Source organism: Oryctolagus cuniculus, chromosome 15 (assembly GCF_051225735.1).
Source record: "Oryctolagus cuniculus isolate XC-2025 breed Fujian yellow rabbit chromosome 15, ASM5122573v1, whole genome shotgun sequence".
In the NCBI taxonomy this organism is placed as follows: Eukaryota; Metazoa; Chordata; class Mammalia; order Lagomorpha; family Leporidae; genus Oryctolagus; species Oryctolagus cuniculus.
The window spans coordinates 45,400,388-45,425,183 of NC_142881.1; the positions used below are offsets into that span (position 1 = coordinate 45,400,388).

At 40.0% G+C, this 24,796-nt stretch overlaps 1 pseudogene; it reads right to left on the reverse strand.

Moving 5' to 3' along the window:
• Nucleotides 1–8,417: 8,417 nt before the first annotated feature.
• Nucleotides 8,418–8,699, reverse strand: LOC149121985 (signal recognition particle RNA; annotated as a pseudogene).
• Between the last annotated feature and the right edge of the window lie 16,097 nt (nt 8,700–24,796).

A 24,796-nucleotide genomic window follows, 5' to 3' on the forward strand; every position in this document is an offset into this window, starting at 1 on the left:
AGTTCCGGCTGCTCCACTTCCAATCCAGCTCTTTGCTATGGCCTGGGAAAGCAGTAGAAGATGGCCCACATTGTTGGGCCCCTGCACCTGCATGGGAGACCTGGAAAAAGCTCCTGGTTCCTGGGTTCAGGTGGCTGAAGCTCCAGCTATTGTGGCCAACTGGGGAGTGAACCAGAGGATGGAAGACCTCTCTCTCTCTCTCTCTCTCCCTCTCTTTCTCTTTGCCTCTCCTTCTCTCTCTGTGTAACTCTGATTTCAAATAAATAAATCTTATTTTTTTAAAAAAGTATATTGCAGCTCTTTCCCACATACCCTATTCCTGGCAATTATTAAAAAAATGAATCCAGTAGAAAAGGCAAGGAAAATTTATAATAAGATATGTAGATGACCAACCAAGAGTTTATATTGTGGGTTTTATATGTGTTTGTGCAAGCGTGTGTTTATGTGTGCACATGTAAGAAGTTCTGTGTTCATCCTTGAGAAGAGTGATGTGAATGGAAAGAATTGGACAGTGACTCATTTGGGATGGCTAAGCTCCCTTTCAGCGCTTTCTGGGGACCATTGAGGTTTTCGGATGAATCACCAGCGTGCGGAGCAAGTCCCTGTGCTGGATGATCTCTCAAGACATGAAGACAGGATTTGCAGGCTCCATGTAGTGAGTGTTGGATCCAGGTGCTCCCTTGAAGAAAGACTTCAGAGGAGCATGTCTGTGGGTACTTGGACAGACGGGGTACTAGACCTGAGCAAGAGAATGACATCACCAAACTAAGGAAATCACTCTCGCAGCCACCACCCTTTAACAGGACAGAGGCCTGGGCAGAGACCTAGGCTGACGCAGCCACAATAGGCAGAGGAAGGCAGACCTCAGTGGCAGCTCTCGGTACCAGCAAGGGAGGGCAGGGGCGAACCGGAGGATGCCAGGATTCCTTGTAGGCAGCATCTTTAGGGGCTCAAGAGCACTGAAAAGTTTCAAGAATTCTCCCTCTGGCCGGTGCTGCGGCTCACTAGGCTAATCCTCTGCCTTGCGGCACCGGCACACCAGGTTCTAGTCCCAGTTGGGGCGCCGGATTCTGTCCCGGTTGCCCCTCTTCCAGGCCAGCTCTCTGCTGTGGCCCGGGAGTGCAGTGGAGGATGGCCCAAGTGCTTGGGCCCTGCACCCCATGGCAGACCAGGAGAAGTACCTGGCTCCTGCCATTGGATCAGCGCGGTGCGCCGGCCGCAGCTGCGGCGGCCATTGGAGGGTGAACCAACGGCAAAAGGAAGACCTTTCTCTCTGTCTCTCTCTCTCACTGTCCACTCTGCCTGTCCAAAAAAAAAAAAAAAAGGCAAAAAAACTCACTTATCCATGTATAAATCACAGCCGACACAGTACTAAACTGGAAAGTACTCAATGTGTCTATATGCCAAAATACTTTGTATATTTTCAGATGAAAACCTTCAAGTGAATCATCACCTTGTTGATCTTTTCTTGCTGATGGTGTAACTCTGATTTCTTACTCTGTATAAACATGAGCGTAGCGCTTTCCCCTTCAGAAGGGAGGACTGAGGACCTACTTACTGCGTTGTTGTCTCTTCTCCAGGTTGGCAAACTGCTGGCCTCGAATATAATTTTGAACTTCCTACTAATATTGACCTATTTTATGTTTTTAGATTGTTCTAACTGAACTTGAGTAATTGTGTGATCTTATTCATACCCTCATTGGCATGACATAATTCTTATTACATTTAAAAATGAAAAAGTGCCAAAAAGCAGATGAAATTATTAGTAGAAACTAAGAAAGCAGGCGGTTACATATGAATTTGAAAGAATTTACAGAGGACTTTGCATGTGGACTTGAAGGGGGATGATCCATGAAATAAGAATCATAGAATCTATACCGTGCCTAGTGTGAGTGCTAAATTTGACTCCCTGTAGAGCCTAGCACGTGTTAAGCCTAGCACATGTTGATCCCCAAGAAATGGCAGTTGATATCCGTTAGAGAGCATTTAAAGTTCATTGATTCTTTTTTTTTTTTTTTTTTTTTTTTTTTTTGACAGGCAGCGTTAGAGACAGAGACAGAGAGAAAGGTCTTCCTTCTGTTGGTTCACGGCCCAGATGGCTGCCACAGCTGGCGCGCTGCGCTGATCCGAAGCCAGGAGCCAAGTACTCCCTCCCGGTCTTCCATGGGGTGCAGGGCCCAAGCACTTGGGCCATCCTCCACTGCACTCCTGGGCCACAGCAGAGAGCTGGACTGGAAGAGGGGCAGCCGGGACAGAATCTGGTGCCCCAACCAGGTCTAGAACCCAGGGTTCCAGCGCCTCAGGCGGAGGATTAGCCGAGTGAGCTGCGGCAGGGGCCTAAGTTCATTGATTCTTAAAATGAAAGAAAACATGACAGAGTTTTGGGTAGCAATTTCAGAGAACAGAAGAGCAAAAATTCAGGGAACGATTTAAATTGTCGACGAACGACTGACTGCTAAAACTGGGAAATTTATTCCACAAGGATAATGCAAAGTAAGAATTAAAAAAATGAATAATTAGATCCGGTTCACATTTAATAGGGCTGTGATATAGACCAAATCTGTTTTACTGCCTCATTTAGGTGACAGATGGTGTGACAACTTATTGAGCTGATAAATTGTTTTTAGTTATTTAATCACAGTGCAATCATCTTACTGTATTTCTGCTCCTGATTTGAAACAGATTCAACCCTTTGTCCAGATGGTTCTCTGTACATGCGATGCCAGTCAGCAGGCTGGGTAGTCCCCTTCAGACTGCTTGTCCATGCTAACGTCTTGGAGACGACAGCATGCTTATATCACAAGCCACATCTGTCATAGCAGGACTTGTGTTTCTTCTCAGGTTAATAATATCTGATAGAGGCACCGGGTCTCTCTTCCTTAAAAGCAAAGAGTCTGAATACCAGTTTAGGGAGAGGTGCTTCAGAGATCAAAACCAGGCCTGTGACAGTGACATGTGGGTTCATGAATTGAGAATGGCAGTGTCAAATCTCTCCCAAACAAGGAAATAGCCCCTGGCCAGCTGAAAGGGCACATGGAATATTGCTGGCTCCAATTAGAGAAAGACAGATTTTGCATGGTAGCCATGTTCACTGTCAGTTTTTTATTTATTTTTTCCTAACATACTTCTGTATAGAATGTTAGAAAAATAAACTGGCAAGAACTGAAACTCAGGCTTGGTAACTTATTAGTGATAAAAACTGCTATGCTTATTTAGAGACTTTAATAATAGTTGTTGTTTAGAGAGTTTTAGTAACATACCATTTAATAGTTCTTATATGGCTTTCTATGTGACATGCAGTCATATATTTGAATTCACGGAATCCTTTTTAAAAAATGTGCTAGAACTTTTCATTAATCAATTATCCAATAATAGATCAAGCATACACTTATATCACATCTGCTTCTGATATGCAATCCGATTTCATTGTCGCAACGCTAAGAGGTAGCCCTAATTATCAATCTGCAGATCCTCAAGCAGTCTAAATAATTTTCCAAGCACTGCAGCTGTTGGGCTGTGAAAGTGGTTTCACGTCTCTATGTGGTTCTTATCTGTTCCTTGCTGCCCCTCTGTCTGTGCTTTCCTCCCTCACAAACCTGTGCTTTAGTCGCCCATTAATACTGAGTTTTGGGCAAAGTCCCAAACTCTCTTACGCTCAGTCTTCTCGTTCATGTAATCATCAGATGTAAAAGGAGAGTAGAAATTAAAGACCAACTGAGTATATTCTTTTCAAGAAAAGACTAATTAATTAATTAACTGAAAGAGTGACAGGGGGAGAGAGGGAGGGGGAAGTGGGGGAGGGGGGAGAGAGGGAGAGAGGGAGAGAGAGAGAGAGAGGGAGAGAGGGAGGGGGAGAGGGGGAGGGAGGGAGAGGGGAAGAGGGGGAGAGGGGGAGAGAGAGAGGCATCTTCCATTGCAGGATCATTTCCCAAATGACCATAACTGCCGAGGGTAAGGCAAGCATAAGCCAGGAGCTATTTTGAAGTTAAATGAGGTACAGGATAAAATTTCTTAGAATGCAAACAAAGTATCCTCTAAGTACATTTTCTTCCTACCTGCAGTATCAACCAATATTGTCCTGTCTGAGATGAGCAGAGTACAGGTAATTAATAAAGAAGCACACATAAGGAACTTGAATAGTTCCTGTGTTAGAGTAATTTCCTTTGTAACTGGGAACATTCAGCATGAGCAGTTAGTTGTAATTTTAGATGTTCATTGTGGCTATGTTTCTGGAAAAACCTATGTGATGTCGTAAAGCTAGAATGATATAATCTTTCTGATACTTTCATGCCTGTTACTTGAACATATTTTACCAAACATCTGACTATAGCTTATTACAGTGAAAATTGAATTAAAAATGGAATCACCAAACTTTATTGATTTCTACCACACAATGTCTACAAAGTTCAATGATAATTCAGTTCTCTCCTACTAAACTGTGCCAAATTACGTTGGTGTTGTGTTTGTATCCATTCTTTCTTGTTAAATAATATGCAGTCAATTTTTATGGTTGTGCCCTATTTTGCTTTCAAGAGGCAAATGAGGGACATATTTGTATTTGATTTAAAGATGAAAAAGGAAAACTAAGCATGTGAAGTGATATGTTTAATAATAAACAAAAAAGAGTGAAAGCATCACACACAGATCATCAAGTCCTGTGTGGTTACTACAGATAAACCAAAAATTATCGTTGAGTTTTCTGTTGACCAAAGCAAAAGAGAGATGTTAGAGTGCGTTTATTCATCAAAGAAAATGCAACTGGTTTGCTAGAATGTGCAAGATGCTTTTGAGGGTGTTAGAAGCTTCTATAGAAAGGTACAGACTTAATGGTTCTTATTTGAAGCCCACAAAATTATTCAAGACAAGCATATCTTTTCCTGATGATAAGAGACAAGAAACCTTCTAAAACAAACCTAATTGGTTTTGACAGTAATTTTTAGCATAGTGGATGGCAAACACTTGGTATGATTCTGAGAAACTGTTGTTGTGAGGATGTTATGTACAAAATACAGAGGGAACCCATGAGAAGAACACTTGAGTTCACCTCAAGAAGCCAGAGATGGCTTTGTGGCCTCTGAGAATTTAGGTTATTTTTGAAAATGGATGAATGGCCTAGCAGAACTGCAGGCATTGCAAGCAAAAGGGAAAAGTAAATGCAAACATATATCTGTTGAGAGAAGAAGTAATGTTTAGGGATTGTAAGTAGATTGGCTTTGAAATTGTATGAATTTTGAGCAGCAGGTATTCATATATATTTTTAAAAGGTAGGCAGGAAATAAAACACCTGCAAAATTTCATACAAAATGAAAAAAATCATATTTGCTAAGAAGTGGAAATTACTAAATAGTGACAGGCTAATCAGATCTGAAGTTAGAAAGGATAAAGAAAAACAATGCTAGAAAAATTGGAGAAAAACAGGCTAGAAGGAATGAAAAACAATGAATGTGATGGTGATGGTGATGGTGAGAGATGATTACATGGAACTTGGCCTTGGCAGTTATAGCAGAACCAAAACAATAAGAATAGATTTGGAAAAAATGATTGAGAAGCTTGAATATCCATGCATTGCTTTGATTGAGAAGTCTCAACTCATACTGATATAAACATGGAGCAGATTTTTCTCCCCCAAATTGTAATTATATAGTCTGTTTTTCACCTGGGAAGCAGAAGGTCTTCGTAAAATGTCAATATAATTTCATAATCTTTTAGTCACTCGGGTTTTTTTTTTTTTTTTTGACAGGCAGAGTGGACAGTGAGAGAGAGAGAGACAGAGAGAAAGGTCTTCCTTTGCCGTTGGTTCACCCTCCAGCTGCGGCTGGCGCACCGCGCTGATCCAATGGCAGGAGCCAGGTACTTATCCTGGTCTCCCATGGGGTGCAGGGGCCAAGTACTTGGGCCATCCTCCACTGCACTCCTGGGCCACAGCAGAGAGCTGGCCTGGAAGAGGGGCAACCGGGACAGAATCTGGCGCCCCGACCGGGACTAGAACCCAGTGTGCTGGCGCCGCAAGGCGGAGGATTAGCCTAGTGAGCCACGGCGCCGGCCCACTCTTGGTTTTTAAAACAGTCTTTTATGCTTTTCAGAACTCTATTCCTTCAGCACAGACTATAAGGGCAGGGGATCTTGACTGGTTTTCTTCAACCCTCCCCTCCCCCTTTCTTCCTCTGTCATCCTTCAAGACTGGCCAGCAGTGGCAGGGAAGGGGTGGAGCAGGGCAGGGAGGACATTTGCATACTTCAGCAACACAGTCCCCATTCTCCCCTGGCTGGCAGCCACACTGTCCCCTTTCTCTTGCTCAGCATAATGCTGTGGGGCTGTTGTTTTGCCTCTGTGGGAAATCTGGAGTGCATTGTTTTTATCTGGAGACTGCTACAAAACCACCTCCTGCAGTCCCCTGACCCAGGAGATCTATCTAGCTGGGCATTAGCCAATTGCTCCCTTCCCAGGAATCCTTTTCCTTCCTATTCCCCAAGACAAGAAGGGTTCACCCTATAATCTTCCCTGTCAAGGACCACTTGAGCACTTAATGTCTACCATCCTTGGTTACATGGTACTCGAGCCAGAACTATGACGTAAGCCTCAGTCACCAGTCTAAATGAGGGAAACTGGGATTTACCCCTCCTGAAGTGGGAATGAAGACTAGCTCCTGCTACTTGCTGTTTCAGCTGTTCTGTTCTCTCCTGACCCTTTCTTCGCACTCAGGAATATTGGATGCTCTGCCAGTTAGGAGGTATGAGTTTCAGGAAAGTATCCTTCACTAGTTTGAAACTTTTTTAAAAAAAAGATTTATTTATTTTATTTGAAAGGCAGAGTTACAGAGAGTTTCCCACTACTGGTTCACTCCCCAAGTGGCCACAACAGCTAGGGCTGAGCCAGATGGAAGTCAGGAGCCTTGTCTCCCATGTGGATGCAGGGGCCCGAGCACTTGGGCCATCTTCCTCTGCTTTCCCAGGCACATTAGCAAAGAGCTGGATCAGTAGTGGAGCAGCTGGGAATTGAACTGATGCCTACATGGGATGATGGCATTGCAAGGATCTGGGACAGAAAATTTGAAGGTTCCTTTTCGTAAGAAATAAGAAGTAGATGGGAAAGATGTAATTTCGAAATTTATATTTATTAAATAAAAATTTTCTTAAAAAAAGTAGATGGGAAGGTTACTGTATTCTCAACTCTGTTGTAGACTGATTTGTATCCTCTCAAGTTCATACACTGAAATCCTAACCCCCAGTGTGAGATTAGGAGATGGGGCTTTGGGGGTAGGGGGTAATTAGATATACAAATAGAAGACTCATGAATGAAATTTACACCCTTCTGAAAGCACCCCCATGGTTCTCTAACTGCCTTATGGAGATACCTTGTGAACAGCCTGGAAGAGAACCCCCACCGTAATTGACCATCTTGGCATCTTGACCTTAGATTTCTAGCCTCCAGAACAGTGAGAATTATATTTCTATTGTTTATAAGATACCCAGTCTAAGATAGTTTATTAGAATAATCCAAACTAAGATATTCTGCATGTCTCCAAAAATGATACTCTCCCCTTTTGCCTTTCAGTTTCTGCCTATAATTATAGATAGTTTAAACCATCAAGGGATTTATTGGGGCTGGCGCTGTGGCATAGCCGGTAAAGCTGCCACCTGCTCTGCCGGCATCCCCTGTGGATGCCAGTTCGAGTCCCGGCTGCTTCACTTCCAATCCAGACCTCTGCTATGGCCTGGGAAAGCAGTAGAAGATGGCCCAAGTCCTTGGGCCCCTGCACCTAAGTGGGAGACCCGGAAGAATCTCCTGGCTCCTGGCTCCGATTGGCACAGCTCCGGCTGTTGCGGCCATTTGGGAGTGAACCAACATATGGAAGACCTCTCTCTCTGTCTCTCTGCCTCTCCTCTCTTTAGCTCTGCCTTTCAAATAAATGAATCTTTTTTAAAAAAAATCAAGGGAATTGCTCATGACTCTTAGGGAAAACTCTGGGACTCACCTAAAGAAAATAGATGACTTCACAGTAATACCTTGCTCTATAGATTACTTCCAGGTAGAGGAAAATACTTTAATCACTATCATGGGTATGTTTGTTACATAGTTTTTGGAAAATTTGACTATGGATGATACAGAGCCAATTAAAATATCTCTGAAGTGCTTTTTAAAGAATTATTTTCAATTATTAGAAAGGCAGAGTGAACAGAGATGTGAGAGAGATTTTTGATCTGCTGGTTCACTCCTGAAATGGCTACAACATCCAAATCTGGACCAGGCTGAAGTCAGGATCCAGGAACTCCATCCAGGTGTCTGATGTGAGTGGTAGGACCTCAAGCTTTTGGACCATCTTCCCCTGCCTTCTCAGGAGTGTTAGCAAGAAGTTGCTTCTGAAGCAGAGTAGTCTGTATTTGAACCAGCCCTCTGATATGGAATGAAAGTGTTCCAGGGGACCAATTAAATTGCTGTACCACAATGTTGGTCCTTTTATAAAATGCTTGCTCTGATCAGCACAGGAGTTTTGACCTGCTCCGTTTCCGACCTGGGCCGGTTCATCCCTCCTTAGGCAACCTGGTGGTCCCCCGCTCGCAGGAGGTCACCATATTGATGCCGAACTTAGTGCGGACACCCGATCGGCATAGCGCACGACAGCCCAGAACTCCTGGACTCAAGCGATCCTCCGGCCTCAGCCTCCCGAGTAGATGGGACTACAGGTGCGTGCACCGAGAATAAAAAAGGGAGAGAATGATCCAACATGGGAAGTGAGATACACAGCAGACCCATAGAATGGCAGATGTCTTAAACAGCACTCTGGCCTCAGAATCAGCCCTTAAGGCATGCGGATCCGGCTGAAAAGCCCATGAGAGTATTTCAGGCATGGAAAGCCAAGACACTCTGGCAAAAAAAAAAAAAAACAAAAAACAAAAAACAAAAACAAAAACAAAAAAACCACTAGATGAAAGATCTCCGCTAGTGAGATTCCAGTGGAAAGAACGGGTCATCAAAGAAGGAGGTGCCTTTCTCTGAAGGGAGGAGAGAACTTCCACTTTGACCATGGCCTTGTCTAAATATGATTAGAGTCGGTGAACTCAGGGGGCTTCCATAGCCTTGGCAGCTCATGACAAGAGCCTAGGGTGATTCCTGATGCCATAAACAAGAGTGTCAATTAGTTAAGTCAACAACAGGAGTCACTGTGCACTTACTCCTCATGTAGGATCTCTGTCCTTAGTGTGCTGTACGTTGAGATTTAATGCTATAACTAGTACTAGAACAGTATTTTTCACTTTATGTTTCTGTGTGGGAGCAAACTGTTGAAATCTTTACTTAATGTGTGCTAAACTGATCTTCTGTATATAAAGAGAAACGAAAATGAATCTAGATGTGAATGGAAGGGGAGAGGGAGTGGGAAAGGGGAGGGTTGCGGGTGGGAGGGACGTTATGGGGAGGAAGCCATTGTAATCCATAAGCTGTACTTTGGAAATTTATATTCATTAAATAAAAGTTAAAAAAAAACGCTTGCTCTGGACCACTGAAGAAGTGGTAGTAGCATGGTCAACAGTGGTAGATGATACCAACAGAGGAGATGGTTGCAAGTGGCAATTCCTTCCACTTTGCTTTTGGGAGAACCAAATGGAGATGTTCAGGGGCTAGTTATATCTACGTGAAGTTTCTCCAACATGGAAACTCTGGCTTCCAAGATGGATTTTAGAGTTGTTGACTTCAAGTGATGGTATGGATACCAGAGTCAGAAATGAAAGATTCTTCCATCTAAAACAAAAACATATAATTTCAATCCCAAATTTGAAAGATTTCATTGTACAGCTTCATGAGAAGGGTATCATAGATGTCATCCATTCAGTTCCATTGAGTTTCTTTTTTTTAAATAGAGTACTTAGTAATACTAACATGGCTAAAATCAACACGGGCTTTGTATTCTCTGAAGAAGCAAACAATGCAGTTTTCATGCATTATGTGAATAAATCTCACCTAACTGTATTTGTGTGGCAGCAAAAGTCCTATAATGTTTGTACTCTTTGATCAAAGAACAGATTTTTACCCTCTGATCCTGGTGTCATTCTTTATGTTTTGGGAACTTGGCAATTAAGACCATAGATTATTTTCTTGGTATCCATCAATTTGATAAATCTTAGACAGCTACATGAATTCCTTAAAGGAAATAATAAATCTAATAAAATATCTTAGTAACCATTTCAGACTATATTTATGTCTTGAAACCTAAAGCCTTCATTAAGCTTTGTTAAGAGTTCTTATAGAGTTAGAACATGGATTCAAATGACATTTTCCAAGTTTTATGTGATTCCTAAATGGGAAAGAGCTATGGTGTTTTTTTTTTCTTCATTTGCTGCTTGAGATTAAATTTTACCAGCTCTTAGAGTATTTCATTCTTATTGGATTTAATTTTTCCCATTATATCTTTAAAACTCCCTAGGCAATTTAACCAGGTTGTTTAAAGCAGCTTTCTCAAGTTAAATGGAATCACAATTTTGCTAATTTTAATATTACCTCAATTCATAGGAAATATTTCTCACCTACATAAAGCAATTCTTCCACTAATCAAAAAATTTTTCTATATCACTTTAAAAAGGAAGCTTAGATTCAAATTTTTAAAATATTGGATGTGTTAGGTATGTTTTATAAATTATAAAATGCTAGGTTTAGAAACTGACTCTACAGTCTATTTTGTACAACTGCTCAGGTCAGATGGCTCTATATAAATTACTGAACAATCTGTAGATTTTAGAAAGGACTGAATGAAACTTTGATTTCCAAGCAGCCACTTTGATTACAATATGATTGAGAAGGACTATGTACACACAGGCTCTGTTTATAAAAATGACCTGATCATAACATATCAGGACCAGAGGACGACAGCACCAAAGATACAATAGGACAAGGAATATTTATAAAGTATAAATTTTAGACCTTTATGGGAGCCATTATGTAGAGAATGACTGAAAGGTAGATTAAATTTGGATTAAGTTATTCAGGGTGGTAGAGTATCAGCCTTTTGGCTTTTGATCCAAACATATTTAGAATTCAGCCATTATTACCCATGTCCTAGTTACTTAGATAGTATCTCATTTAGTGTCAGGTTTCAGTAAGAAGTTACACATCTGCTGCCTTCGTTTATTTAAAAATATTTACTATGTACTTAAGACATGAAAGAAACATATTCCCTGAGCATTAAGAAAGCATGTCTAAGTAGTTTTTTATGTGTTTCCCCAAAGATAGGGTCTCTACTACATTAAAAATAGATACAGCATGTTTCCTCATGTATTTTATTTCCTTTTTGAATACCAAAATTGTCATTTGAATTTTTATGATTCCTAGGCTTTCTTCCATTTTTCATAAATCTACAATGACTTTTACCCCTAAATCCAAATCAGTTAAGTGTCATCAGGAACAACCTAATTGAAATAGGTAATCTAACTAAGCTGATCCTCTGTATATTAAGATAATCGAAAATGAATCTTGATGTGAATGGAAGGGGAGAGGGAGTGGGAAAGGGGAGGGTAGTGGGTGGGAGGGACGGTATGTGGGGGAAGCCATTGTAATCCATAAATCGTACTTTGGAAATTTATATTCATTAAATAAAAGTTAAAAAAAAAGAAATAGGTAATCTAGTTTTTTTTTTCTCTTTTTTATTTATTGTAGTTAGTAACATAGTTGGTTTATTTGAGAGATAAGGCGAGAGCAAGCTTCCATGTGCTGGTTTAGTACTCAAATACCTCCAAGATCTGGGACTGGGCCAGGAGGAAACTAGGAGTTGGGAACTCAGTCCAGGTCTCCCACATGTATGGCAGGAATTCATGGTCTTGAGTCATCACATGCTGCCTTCCAGGGTGTCCATTAGCAGGAAGTTCGAATCAGAAGCAGAGCCAGGACTCGAGCATGCACTGAATATGGGATGTGGAAGTTGCTTCTTCATTGCTGGACCAAATGCTTGGCACAGAAAGTCCAGTTTTTCTTTTCTTTTCTTTTCTTTTTTTTTATAGATTGATTTATTTATTTTAAAGTCAGAGTTACACAGAGAGAAGGAGAGACAGAGAGAAAGAGAGAGAGGTTTTCCATTTGCTGGTTCAACTCCGCACTGGCAACAATGGCCAGAACTGCGCTGTTCTGAAGCCAGCAGCTTCTTCCAGGTCTCTCATGCAGGTGCAGGGGCCCAAAGTCTTAGGCCATCTTCTACTGCTTTCCCAGGCCACAGTAGAGAGCTGGATTGGAAGTGGAGCAGCCGGGACTCGAACCAGCCCCATGTGGAATGCCAGCACTGCAGACGGTGGCTTTACCTGCTATACCACAGCGCTGGCCCCGGAAATCCAGTTTTTCAAAATGTCTTCTGCTGCTTCTTTCATCCCCTACCTACTGTTTTTTTTTTTCTAGGAAGTTTTTCTTATCATCTGATCAACAATGACCCTATGTACTTATGGAATATAATTATAATTCTTACTCATTTCTAATGTCAAGCCATACTGTGGGCAAACACAGATGTAATACAAAAAAAGTTGCCTAAACCTAAAATGATAATTTCCAAAGTCTGATATTACCATGAAGCATAGGTTTCTATGTGTCATTTTAAGTGTGTGATATGCAAATTTTTAATTATCAATTGTTATCCTGCATGAATCAAATGGAGAAATATTACAAAGATTCAAATTAGAAAATAAACCATATTCAGTTTCAAAGCATTTGATATTTTGTTTTGCATTGAAAAAAGAGATGTTAGAATCACTCTATTCAATACAGTAATCTCCACATTTAGCATTTGAAATTTGGTGCCAATTGAGATACACTGTAACTGTGAAATATGCACTGGGTTTCAAATCTTCAGCATGTAGTAAAAGAATGTCAAAAACTTTTTAAAATAATTACTTGCTGAAAAATAATATAAATAATGAGTTAAATATATTATTAAATTACATTTTATCTCTTACTTTTCTACTAGAAAATTTAAAATTGCACGAGTATGTCTCACAGAATATTTGTGATGGGTTGCTTCTTTTTAGAGAACTCCTGTGTGCACATTTTGTTTGTGAACTTACTTAAGATATGTTGATGTAAAAAATGATTAGAAGGAATTAGTCTATATGGAAAGATAAATGTGGGAGGATAGGATTCAGGAAGCATCATGAGTTAGTACACATTGGTGTTTTTGTGATGTAGTGGCTAATGGGTCAATGTGTTAAATGAAGAGCTTAGAACTTTTATTCCAGCTGGGACTGACTGTGCTTAACCTCAGGGTAGTGATAACCCAAGAGAACCCAGAGAAGAAAAAATGGGTGTTTCCATTTCAGAGATTCAAAAGCTCAAAACTTGGGGGATAAACAAAAGATTCAAAAGGATACACTAAGCATTCAGAGGGAATTTTTCTCGTCTTCAACACCAAATAAAGCTTCCCTCAATCAGGAGAGCGTAAAGAGGAAGAATGAGCCTTTAGAGAGAACCCTGTTCCAGACAAAGGGGCCTGTGTGCGATGTTTCAGGTAGATTACCAACCTGGAAAAGGAGGGGGAGTCAAATAACTTTCACACTGGGTGCCTGAATCTTGTGCAGACAAGATAGCAAGATCCTAGAATTCTGAAGTCAACCCAGCATGGCCTTCCAAATGATGAGATGGTTTGTGTAGGAAGAGAGCCTTATTAGGCTTTTGTGTGTTTTTTTAGAGCCTCACCTTTTAAAAAAAATTCTCAAATAAATTGAAAAGATGAAATGCTAGTACAGTGAATACATATGCATTTGATGCAAATAGAACAACTAATATACTGCTACGTTTGTTTTGTGTCTAGATGTGAATGCACACTTTCATTCTGAAAGGCTCAGACAGGGCCCTTTCACAACTGAATGCTTGGAAATGAGGATATTTTGTAACATAACTGTAATAATACTGACACCCCAAATTCCTTGTTGTTATCTAATATTCTAATACCTAATGTTCAAATTCTGCCTCTGATGCCAAGGATGTGGTTTCTGACTATGCTTCCTCTCAAATTCAATTTAGGTTTATATACGGCATGTGCTGTTATATCTCTCTAGACTCCTTTAAAAAATAGTCTGGTCCACACACACACATCTTCTTTTTTAATGGTTTTTGTTTTTTGAAGAGTTTACACCAGTTTTCTCATAAAATATTCTGTGTTCTGAATTTATCACTACTCCTTCTGTGATTTAGCACATTTGCTTTAACCTGTTTACCTCTTGTAGGCGTATGCAAGGGTTTTAAGAATTTTTTTGCAGCAAAATAAACTTTTTTTTTTACTGTTTTTATTTATTTATTTATTTGACAGGCAGAGTGGACAGTGAGAGAGAGAGACAGAAAGGTCTTCCTTTTCCGATGGTTCACCCCCCAATGGCCGCTGTGGCCGGCGCACCACGCTGATCCCAAGCCAGGAGCCAGGCGCTTCTCCTGGTCTCCCATGCGAGTGCAGGGCCCAAGCACTTGGGCCATCCTCTACTGCAGTACCTGGCCACAGCAGAGAGCTGGACTGAAAGAGGAGCAAACAGGACAGAATCTGGCGCCCTGACCGGGACTAGAACCCGGTGTGCCATCGCCGCAGGTAGAGGATTAGCCTACTGAGCCGCAGCGCTGGCCGCAAAATAAACTTTTAATTCCATTTACACAAACTATTTGAATTATCCTTGTATTTGCTATAAATTAAAGTTTAGATCTACAGGCTTGATTAGGTTCATACTAAATATTTTTTGCCAAGAATGCATAAACCAGTTTAAAATCCTGGAAGACCTGGTAAAGTTATTAAATTTATTTTATATGCATGGATCCTATCAATAAGGGACCAAGAAAAAAATTTCAGTATCAATTTGATCTGTGTCTGGTTTAATAAAGGCCAATCCTAGGGACACTTTTGGCAGTCTCTCTTTTACCTCCTGTGTCACAATAGATAACATTGTATTGCAAGTATTCTCAAAAGCAATCACATCAAAAGTGACATAATGTCAGGTTTTGCCACCCTTTGATCCCTTCTGGAAAGTGGTTAAAACCAGTTTTCTCCACACTGAAGACCTATTTCCCCAGCAGTGAGTTGGTCATAATGGGATTATTTTAGACTTGTCTGCCTCCATCCATTCTTGCTTCCTTCACTGCTTTGTGTCCTCACCAGTTGCTTACCTTGAGAAATGTATTTCATCTTCCTCTAACCTTTTTTTCCCCTGCATATTTACTGAGAACAAGCGTTAGTTTAGTGCAAGGATTCAGTGAAGTAATGTTCGTGAAACTGTTTTATAAATTACAGAGATTTGCCTGTGTAAGCTTTTTCCTTATTTAGAAAAAATGTGGTTTCAGATGGTGCTTGGAGAAATCTGTTCCTTCCAAGGATGCAGTGGTGGTCTGGTGGTTGCTTAGCAACCAGTTCTCCAAATGAACGTACCCTGATTTTTCAGATGTTAATTCATACAGTATTAATACTCCCACCCTGGTGATTTCAGGTATCTATGTGGATATCATACAGGCTGCAAAATTCCAGAAACTTAACAATCAATTATTTCAAGCTTAGGCAAGCCAGCTCCACCACACCACTAACAGAACAACTAAAAAGATCAGGTTGCCAGATTTATTAAAAATGCAGTCAGTATTGGGGGCACACTTACACTAAACATTTGTTGTGTAACTGAATTAAAATTAGCTGAATGCCCTATATCCTCTTTGGCAGTCCTTTGTAGAGGACATGCTGTCTGTATGTGTCTCTGTGTGTGGGTGCTGGGTTATGAATGAGGGTCAAAAAAGATACATTTATATATTCACAATCCACCCCCAAAAATTTTAACCACAGAGCCTCTGGTTATATCTAACTTAGTTCTATGTATTTTTGTTTCTCTCATTTTCTTTGGTTTGATCAGAGAAACACTATATTAACTTTTACCTGATTTGAACTCTAAGAAATACTAAGACTTTGAGACAAAGAGACTTTGAGAATAAGAATTGAGAAGTCTAAGTAATAAATGAACAATTTTTAAAATTTCTATATATTTAAAAAGGCTTTCTACCTTGATCAAGATCATTCCAATAGCTTAAAACATGTATAAGAATAAAAGATGGGGGCCAGCACTGTGGCACAGTGGGTTAACGGCCTGGCCTGAAGCATCGGCATCCCATATGGGTGGTACTTCAATACCTGGTTGCTCCACTTCCACTCCGGCTCTCTGTTATGGCCTGGGAAGGCAGTGGAGGATGGCCTAAGTCCTTGGGCCCCTTCACCCATGTGCAAGACCCAGGGGAAGCTCCTGGCTTCTGGTCGGCGCAGCTCTGGCCATTATGGCCATCTGGGGAGTGGGCCATCGGATGGAAGACCTAGCTCTCTCTCTCTCTCTGTGTAACTCCGACTTTTGAATAAATACATAAATCTTTTTTTTTTTTTTGACAGGCAGAGTGGACAGTGAGAGAGAGAGACAGAGAGAAAGGTCTTCTTTTGCCGTTGGTTCACCCTCCAATGGCCGCCGTGGCCGGCGCGCTGCGGCCGGCGCACCGCGCTGATCCGATGGCAGGAGCCAGGAGCCAGGTGCTTCTCCTGGTCTCCCATGGGGTGCAGGGCCCAAGCACCTGGGCCATCCTCCACTGCACTCCCGGGCCACAGCAGAGAGCTGGCCTGGAAGAGGGGCAACCGGGACAGAATCCGGCACCCCAACCGGGACTAGAACCCCGTGTGCCGGCGCCGCGAGGCGGAGGATTAGCCTAGTGAGCCGCGGCGCCGGCCTTGAATAAATACATAAATCTTAAAAAGAATAAAAGGTCAGTCATAATTTAAGAGACTAAAAATTAGAGTTTTCCTTAAGGACTATATAGTAGTCCTTCATAGTGCCTTCATACTGTATAATTTCCTCAGGGGTGGGCTCTGTTGGCAATGTTTAGATGAGGCAGTTCCTTTTTAAATAGGTACATGCAAAATAAGCTGTAGAACTGAGGTTGCCTCCAATTTCCATAGGCTAGAGTATGTGCTTTCCAAATATTTCTATTAAATATCAAATATATTTATAATAGGAAAAATATGAAGAAAAAACATTTTGTCAGCACTGTTGTAGTTTGAATATGGTCATTCTCGATATGAAACATGCATTTGACCACATGGTTTACTAAGGTGTGTGTATTGTTTGGCTAGGACTACCATTACCAAATACCACAGTCCAGGAGACTTCAACCATGGAAGTTTATTTTCTCCTAGTTGTGGAGGCTAGACGTATGAAATCTAGGGGTTGAGCATGGCTAGCTCCTTCTGAGGTGTCCCTCTTGGGCTTGTTGATGTCCACGTTCTCTCTCTGTCCTCCTAAGTCCTTTTCTCTGTGTGTGCATCCCGGGGTCCCCTGGGGTGACCTGACTCTTCTTTTAAGGACACAAATTGAATTGGGCCCATCCTAATAACCTTATTTTATCTTAATAGAATCTTCAAAAGCTGTGTTTCCAATATGGTCACATTTGGAAGTTCTGAGGCTTAGGACTTCAGCATATGGATTTCAAGATGGGGGGCACACTGCAGCCTCTATCAGCATAATTCCCTTTAGTAAGCCTATGCACATTAAAGTCACAATGTCTATGTCTTTTTTTTTTAAAGATTTATTTATTATTTGAAAGTCAGCATTACACAGAGAAGGAGAGGCAGAGATAGAGGTCTTCCATCCTCTGGTTCACTCCCCAGTTGGCCACAATGACCAGAGCTGTGCCAATCTGGAGCCAGGAGCCAGGAGCCTCCTCTGGGTCTCCCACGCAGGTGCAGGGGCCCAAGGATTTGAGCCATCTTCTACTGCTTTTTCAGGCCACAGCAGGGACCTGGATCAGAGGTGGAGCAGCCGGGACTCGAGCTGGCACCCGTATGGGATGCCTGTGCTGAAGGTGGCGGCTCCACCCGCAATGCTACAGAGCTGACCTCAGAATGTATATTTCTAATTCTTAGCTGGAAACTAGTCAACACTTCGACAATGCTAGTCAATGCTCAGAACCAGACTGTGGGCCTCTACGTCAAATCACCCAAGTGTTTCTATCTCAAAGTAAAGTCTTTACTATGCCCAGTAAGTCTGAACTCAATCTGTGCTTCCAACCTCCTCATCTCTCTAAACCGACCTCCTGCTCTGTCACTTGATCTCAGCTTCAGTGCAGGAGGCCAATGTGGCAGCCTCCCAGCCAAGTGTTCTCGCCCAGCCTGCAGTGTCCTCCCCCTTCTCCTCATTCAGGGATGCCCTTATGACTGCTTCCTTGCCTACGATCTACTTGACTGTTCCACACCCTTAATTTCCTGGCTTGTTTTTTTTTTCTCTGAAGTACATGCCATTAACATGGTGTAAACTGACTGATATTGTTCATTATCTGTCTCCCCACAGTATACAACAGAACTCCAAAAAATTGTGACAGAAAAAGTGAATTAAAAGATGAAGTTTCTTTTGGTGCAAAATCTTTCATTATGTGTGATTTTTTCATGACGTGAATTTTCTGCCAATTGGTTGAAGATCTCCCATTTTTTTTTTTTGCCTTTTTTGTTGATTTACATAAATTTGCTATTCTGCATGGATTTGTCTTTGTTCAAGTTCTCTTGTTCATACGATAAGATGGCATGACTCATGCAGAGCAGTAGTCAGTAGCACAGGTCTCAGATTCAGAAAGAATTAGGCAGGGATGGTGGCTGCACTGCCTGCCAAGGCTTCAAATTATACAAGAATCTTTTTTGGCTATTCCATCAAAATGAAATTAATTGCCTTATGGTTAAATGGTTAGCAGAGTGAGGAGTATATTGTAACTTTAAACCCAAATCTGGGCTCAGAGAGTGTTACAATTGATTAACCATGTCTGTTCCAGAAAGAGTAGTAGTGGAGATTGTCATAAATGCCAGGTGATGCCCTGATTCAAATGTCCAGTCCTTAAGGTTTTTATGTAAAATCATGTTTTTATTTGGTTTGGTCTTTCCTTTTTTTTTTTTTTTTTTTTGGACAGGTAGTGTTTACAGACAGTGAGAGAGAGAGAGACAGAGAGACAGGTTTTCCTTTTTCCATTGGTTCATCCCCCAAATGGCCACTATGGCCAGCACGCTGCACTGATCCGAAGCAAGGAGCCAGGTGCTTCCTCTTGGTCTCCCATGCGGGTGCAGGGGCCCAAGCACTTGGGCCACCCTCCACTGCACTCCCGGGCCACAGCAGAGAGTTGGACTGGAAGAGGGGCAACCGGGACAGAATCTGGCGCCCCGACCTGGACTAGAACCCGGGGTGCCGGCGCTGCAGGCGGAGGATTAGCCTAGTGAGCCGTGGCGCCGGCCAGGTCTTTCCCTTTAATTACTAGATTTCAGGCTGAAATTAGTAAAAGGAAATTATGTCAATTCATGTGATTTATTTTGGTTTCCAAAATAAAAATAAGTAAAAAAAATTTTAAAATTCACTAAGTATTTTTACACTATTTAATTTCTTACTCTTTTCGGGATATATGTATAGATAGGTAGAGATTTTTTTTATAAGTTCATCATCATTTTTGCCCTGCACTTTCAATATTTCTTAAAGCATTACATTAGTTGAAAAGGATCTTTAAGTCATTTTGTCTGTATCCTGTAGTTTTACAAGTGAGGGAGGGAAAGCATAGAAAGATGTTTGCCTGTAGATACACATAGCTATTGAAAACGAGGAACAGATCTGAGATGTATAAGACACTTTGTCCCAGGAGTTCCAGAAGGTAGGTGGGTAACCGGGTGAGGAAAGTGGAACTTGGCAGAGAATAAGTAATAAGGCCACACGTTCACATGACTGAAAATATCTCTCCTTGAAAGCCCAGTTCTCTCTGGTATACAATTTGGAGTTGTCTTTTTTGCCACTGAAGGATTACAATCCTGGTGTCCCACTGAGAAGGTGCCTTGTTGGTTAATGGCCTCCTGGTAACAGTGAGTATGGAGGAAAGGATGTCCTGTGAAGATTCCTCAAGAGACTGGCCTTTGTGAGACCACGTTTGAATTTATAACCTAACAAACTGCCACAGCCAATTTTGAAAGAACACAACTCACACGTGATCCACCCTCTCTTCACAATGTCTACAAAATAATCATTCTTTTGAGGCTTTTATATTTCCTGAGACGAGTTTTCTTCCTTTTGCTTTTTCCTGAATGAGGAAGTGCTTATAATCTCACCTCTTAAATTACATTTTAAGGCCTCACAAACCATAGTAAAGGAAGGGACAGAGTCAGCACTAATTTCATAAACTATCTGTAAGAGAATTAATTGCAACTTGACTTATTTTTCTTTTTGAAAGAAGTTGTAAAGGAACCCCATAAATTTTGAAGGAGGAATAAATTCTTTCTCAACAGGGGTGAGAACTGTAGTAAAATGTTAAAATAGCACAGATTAAACTTGACTGGAATCTCCTGTAAAATCAAACCAAGCAAAAGTATAGTAAATATCACTCTGAAGAAAGTTAGTATTTCCAGCAATAAAACTGATTAAAAGACTACATTTAAATATACACTTCACAGGAAATTTGAGTCAATACACAAAATTTAGAAATAGGAAGCAACAATATTTTGTACTGAATTTAATTTTTTCTTGTTCATGGCCATACCACCCTGGTCATGCCTGATCTTGTCTGAATTTAATTTTTTCTCAATATTTTAAGAGGAAAAATACTGATTATTTGTTTATGAATAGACTAATGCATCCTGGAAAATAGTTAAATTAGGCTATTATCTCAAAAATAGGATCACACTATTTGGGACCAGAAGAAATAGAAAATATAATTGTTTCTTAAAATGAGAGTACTTCAAAATATTAATGGAAAACAAGTATTTTAACTCTTTTTCCATGAGCCTTTTCAACTTTCAGCTTCTCAGTGTTCTTTCTCCTTTCTGTGTGATCACTGGATAGTTAAGAATTAAAATTAACTTTAATTTTATCCCAGGAAAATTATCCTCTCTATATTCTATTATAAAGAATTTTTCCATGCTTATAGTAGATCACTAAAAATATTTAATTAGAAATCTATAGAAAATCAAATCTCTCAAAGAAATATTCCTAATGCTTCCTTAGGTCAGATTATTGATTTTTGATATCAGCTTTTTGTCATTATTTAGGTCATTCTCCCTTCTATATTTTGTAATTAGTTAAGATTCAGTTAAACACTCAGGAAGCTTAATGACCTTGTCTGCATTATATAAAGAAGTCAGGGGCATTCTTTCAAATCATAGTCCCGAATATGTGTCTTACCTTTGTTACTGATCACCACATTGCTTGATCGCTCTGTATCTCAGTTTTTCCATGTATAAAATAGAAATGGTATTTGTACTCATCCTTATAAAGATGAGGAAAGAGAATGCATGTGAAGTATTTGAAGCGTACCTTGGTTTGAATAGGGTTTATCCCCACCAAAACTCACTTTCATGAGTGGTGTTGGGTGGTGGAACCTAGGGGGAGATGCTCGCATCATGGGGGTGGGGTTCATACGAAGGGATTAATGCTTTTGTCCAGGGAAGGAATCTCCTGTTGTGGGAAGTCATCCCCCTGTTTTTCCTGGTGTGCACCTGCTTGCCTTCCACTTTTCCATCATGCGTGTTGCAGCATGAGTCCTTCACTAGAAACAGTAGATACCTATGCAGGTCCAGAGGCCTCCAAAACTGTAAGTCAACACAAGTCTCTTTCCTTTAACCCAGCCTCAGATAAACAACTTAGAGCAAAAACAGAAAAATACTTTAGAAGCAAGTTAATCTATATTATGATGATGACTATTAATACTTTAATTTTAGATAAGTCAGTAATATTTTTAGACCTCAGTTATTACATTTATAAAATTATGGACATTAGGGTAAGATGTGAGGAATTCACTTTCCAATTCTTAAATGGTTAAGAATTCTGTGACTCTCACGTAAGATATATGTAGTCTGAAGATTTATTACATAAATTATATTCAACTATTTGTATAGTACCCTCCATTGTCAAAAATAAAACGTAATAGAAATGATGAAAATAGTGAAATGTGCACTGCAGAATTTGGAAAGGGGTCACTTAGATTTTACACCTAACTCTAACCAGATGGACTTTGTCACTTTGTCAAGAAATATGTGGCTTATGCTTCCATAGTACAGATGCACGGTAAGAAATCCTTCATTTTATACCCATCAAAAAGTGAATAATAGAGTGCTTTTCACAGATTTCACAGACTTTTCCCCATAGAATTTCAATAATCTTTGCATTCTGTCAGTTTCTCTACATTCTAACAATTGGATACCACAGTCAACACTTAAAATGTGACCAACCAGGCTCAAAATATAAGATATAAAACACATTATCCACCATACTGCATACTCCCAATTTCCTCCAAGGTTAATCGAGGGAGAGAAACAGAGGTGTCCCACAGCATCCTTCAGCAGCTGGTAGACAAAAATACAAGACAGGAGTTATGTAACCTACAGCAAGTTCTTCAGCTAAGTTTGTAACTTTTGGTAACCACTAATTTGCATGTACTTTCTTTGGATTTGTAAGTTTGTCCAATTTTGTCTGGTTTTGGAACATCTTTGGAGGTCAAACAGTTCTTTTGAGATTCTGACAAGTTCCCCCAAACTACTCCAATCGGTTAGAGCTATACTTTCCATACCTTCCTCTATTTTTCAAACAAAATGCTGCAGAGCGAATTGTCAGGATTTATGATGAGTGATCTAAAGGTCATCTTCCTCGCTTTATTTGCTACAGGATTTGAAAACATTAAGTGATGTGGTATGCCATGAGGACAGATTGACATCCATAAAAATATTTCATACTCTAAGAAGGCAGAGTCCCTGACTGTGGTTTTCAACTCTCATTGGGATATTACTTGGCAATATTGCCATTTTGGAACATTTAATGCTGTTTATTGAAGCCTATTTTTGGTTGATTTTTTAAAAAAATATTTAGTTTATGTCTTGTGTCCTGTGATGATGGCTTAAACAAGTATGTGTATTTATTTCATTTGAAATTGACAAGATGTGTACTTTATGGAAGTATTTACTGCTAATTTGTTCATTGACAAATTTTTCAATTGAGAAAGTTTTTTATATATATATTCTGTTGGACAAATTGATCAATTTGATCATATTACAATTGATTGCATCTTTGGAAACTGCATTCAATTTTTAGATGTACTCACAAAAATTAGGCATTTTATTTTATGTTAAGAGCTTCAAAATTAATGATTTAAAAACCACATAGCAAATACACAAAACTCAACAGCTGTTTCTTTGCCCATTTTACTTGTAGCAATTAAATATTTCTAGAAGTGAGGAATATCTGTGCACTTTATTGATCAGTTAGTCCATTATAACTTTTTGTAGAATCATATAATGACCTCAATAAAATTAATTTACTCAGCTAAATATAAATCATTTTTATGGCGAAAAGTGTTTCTGAAGATGGATATTGTAAGACTAAATTTTACTGATCTGTTCAAGATTACTTTGCAGTAAAAAACTCCATTGGATATATTTTGATTAGTATTCATTGCTTCTTACTCAGGTACATTCTTAAATGAGACCTTATAGTAATTAGTGTTGATGAAACTTAAAGCTATGTAAAGCAAATGTAATCTTTACAAAAGCACTTGTGCCTTGGACATGAAAAATGTTATCAGCCTGTTCTATATATAACTCTCAAAACTTGGATCATCTCAGTAAGAGCTGCCCATATTTGCTGTCTATCTTCCACCCAAAGGATTCTATGGGGCTTTCATTCAACTGTGGCGTTGTGTTGCACTGCGAGTCCGCTCCAGAGTCCCTGTGTGGTTCATCATGCCTTGTGCCCCCTTGCTTCCACCTTCCTGAACAAAATTAACCTGCCCTAGACCTCAATCTCTTCTTACCCAACCGAGGTTGCTGTAGATGACTGTGTCACACGTAAATAGCATGTTCATTTTTTCAGATAGCTGAGTGAAAGCTTTCATTTAGGACATGGTTATAAGTTTCAAATTCTCTCCAGGTCAGTTTAGAAAACAGTTTTGACTATTATTTATTTTAAGTTTTGACTATTATTTTTAATAAATAAAACTATTATTTGAAGAATCCTGTTCTATTATGTAGTTACTTATCATGTACTATGCATTGATCTACTTAGTACAGAACTGTCACAAACACTGTGCAGTGGAGATAACAAGGTGGTTTTTCCAGAACTCTTACCCAAGTAATGGATGTCTGCATAACAGGAGACACACATCACATGGACTTTGGACTTGGCCCACATTTACACAAGCATTCCTCTGTTTCAGAGAGGAAAAGAACAATGTATACATGACTGGCACTTTAAAGAAAAACCAGCATGTCTAGCCAGCCATTTAGTGAGGGATGTTGATAAATTGGTGGGAGACCTCCAGGTATCCACTGGTGTATCCTTATGTAAGCAGTCAATCAATTTTTGGCCAGGCAGTGCCAAAACAGCCAGAAGGCACTGGGTGCTCTCTGTACCACCAAATATGATTTGTATACCAAAAAAATACATGTGCAAAGGTTATTAATTTCAATGTTTTAAAGATTTTGAAGGATAAGGATATTTGTTTTTTAAGAAGCACTAAAGTGGAAAATTGAATAAGACTTTAGGAACAAAGAAATCCTTGAAAAGACAGCACAAACAGATATTCTTACTCCAGATTTCACATTCTGTTTTAGTTTCCAATTGTATTGATGCAAATGTACCTGCGAATATTCAGCCTCCCCTTTTCCTTGGCATTCCCTTCCTTCTATCTCAGAACATCTTTTCCTTTGTTTTTAAGAGCAGTGTTTTCAGTAGGTCAGTATTCTCTTGAAAATATTTTTATCTGATCAATCAGATTGTTGGCGTAAGCTCACTGAGGCCCAGACATAATCAAATCATTAGGGATGATT